Here is a 2191-nt window from a genome sequence, read left to right as displayed (position 1 = left end):
CATGAACCCCGAGCTCCCTGGAGGAAGAAGGGTGGGATGAAATTGTACTCCCTAAATAAACCAATAAATAAAATAATAATAATAAGAGATTGGATTTATACCCCATGGCCCTTCACTACCCAAAGGTCTCTCAGAGCGGCTTACAAACTCCTTTTCCCTCCCCACAACAGACACCCTGTGAGGTAGGCAGCGCGGAGAGGGCTCTTGACAGAAACTGCTCTTTTTCAAGAATGGCTGTGCCAGGACTATGGCTTGCCCGAGGCCATCCAGCCAGGTGCATGTGGAGGAGTGGGGAATCAAACCCGGCTCTCCCAGATTAGAGTCCGCGCACTTAACCACTGCACCAAACTTAACCACGACACCAAATAGGTCACGAAACACAGCTGGAGACAAGATGTGGCGGACTCCTCTGCCCTGGCTCAGGTTCGGGTCGCTGCAACAGGGGTGTCAAGGCTTTCGCCGCCCTCCCAGACTGGTAAGCCCCCTCCTCCCCAGAGTCCCCCAGTTTAACCTCAGCCAGGCCTTGCTCTGCACCAGAAGGTATAAAAGAGTGCATCTAATATGTGCAGAGTGTAACCTTCCACTCAAGCAGACACCGGCGAGCCTGTCTGAGGTCTAGGGGGCACAAGTCTGGCAGCCATGCTGATCCTGTGAACCTGGGCAAATCATGAGAGGGAGGGCAGGAAGGGTTGCCTCAGTGCTTAGCTCTCGCAGCCCTTTCTTACATGCCTGGGGAAATGCCCATTGCCACTTTTGGGTCGGGGAGAAGGAGGTTTTTTGCCGTCTTCTGGGAATGGGGTAGGGGTCACTGGGTGTGTGTGTGTGGGGGGGGAGGTATTTGTGAATTTCCTGCATTGTGCAGGGGGTTGGACTAGATGACCCTGGCGGTCCCTTCCAACTCTATGATTCTTAGTCTGCCAGCTTTCCACACATTCCCCTGCCGCTCTCTCGTGCCCACCGGGGCTCTGCCACAAAGCAGCTGCTCTCCAAGTCCCAAGTCCCAGCTGCCTGCTGGACCAAGGGCTGGTGGTTCCCAAACAAACTGCTGCCCTGCCGCTGCAACCCTGATGACACCCAGGTATTTCTGCTGACGGGTGACCAACCAGGTACTGTTCCCGGGAATCTAGCGGAGGGTTTGGAGGCTGTGGTGAAATGGCTAAAGCAGAGCCAGCTGAAACCGAATCCGGGAAAGACGGAGGCTCTGTGGCTGGGCGGGGGAGGGCCTCGTTCCGGTCGCCAGCTCCCATCTCTTGAGGGTGTGCCCCTGTCACCGGCACAGACCGTCAGGAGCCTGGGCGTGACTTTGGACTCTTCCCTATCAATGGAAGCCCAGGCGGCGAAGGTTGCCAGCCAGGCGTTTTTCCAACTCAACCAGGTCAGGCAGCTGGCCCCTTCCCTGCCTCGCCCCGACCTAGCCACAGTTATCCACGCAATGGTCACCTCCAGGCTGGACTACTGTAATTTGCTCTACGTGGGCCTGCCCTTGCGCCTGACTCAGAAGCGCCAGCTGGTCCAAAATGCAGCTGCACGGGTCCTTACAGGGATCCCTCGGGCAGCACACATACAACCAGTGCTGCGCGAGGTGCACTGGCTTCCAGTGGAGCAGCAGATCAGGTTCAAGGTTCTGGTTTTGACCTTTAAGGCCCTTAGCAGTCTGGGACCTGCATATCTTCAGGACCGCCTCTCCCAGTATACCCCTGGGAGAGCGTCACGCTCAGGGAATAAAAGCTTCCGGCGGTCCCCGGCTGCCCTTGGCCAGGGCCTTTTCAGTCCTGGCCCCCGCCTGGTGGAACGCTCTGCCGGAAGACCTCCGTGCCCTGCGGGAACGGGGCACGCAAGGCAGAGCTGTTCCGCCGGGCCTTCAGCTGAGGACAGCGACAGGGCTTCTCTGGCACCTGTAGATCATTTCTCCATCCCTCCAAACCCTCCCCCCAGGCAGGCAGGCAGGCGGGGGGAGGGGGGCTTCTGTCCCGCCAAGTTATATACCGAAGGTAAAATGTGTTTTTATTTACTGGGAATGGCCGGATTATTTTAATTCTGTTTTAAATTGAGATCTGTATATTATTTTGTTGTAAGCCGCCCTGAGGCCACTCCAGGGAAGGGCGGCCTAGTAAGTCTAATTTAATACATACATACATACATACATACATAAATACATACATACATACATACATACATACATACATACATA

General features: G+C 55.7%; 1 protein-coding gene across 1 annotated transcript in view; it reads right to left on the bottom strand.

Annotated features, from left to right (window-relative positions):
• SIK3 (SIK family kinase 3) overlaps positions 1 to 2191 on the bottom strand; it is a 43995-nt gene that overhangs the window by 14803 nt on the left and 27001 nt on the right. The window lies entirely within an intron of this gene.

Source organism: Gekko japonicus, unplaced genomic scaffold (assembly GCF_001447785.1).
Source record: "Gekko japonicus isolate JY-2015 unplaced genomic scaffold, Gekko_japonicus_V1.1 scaffold1031, whole genome shotgun sequence".
Classification (NCBI taxonomy): domain Eukaryota; kingdom Metazoa; phylum Chordata; class Lepidosauria; order Squamata; family Gekkonidae; genus Gekko; species Gekko japonicus.
Note: the sequence above shows the minus strand (reverse complement) of the source record. Positions and strands in the feature narration are given on the sequence as shown.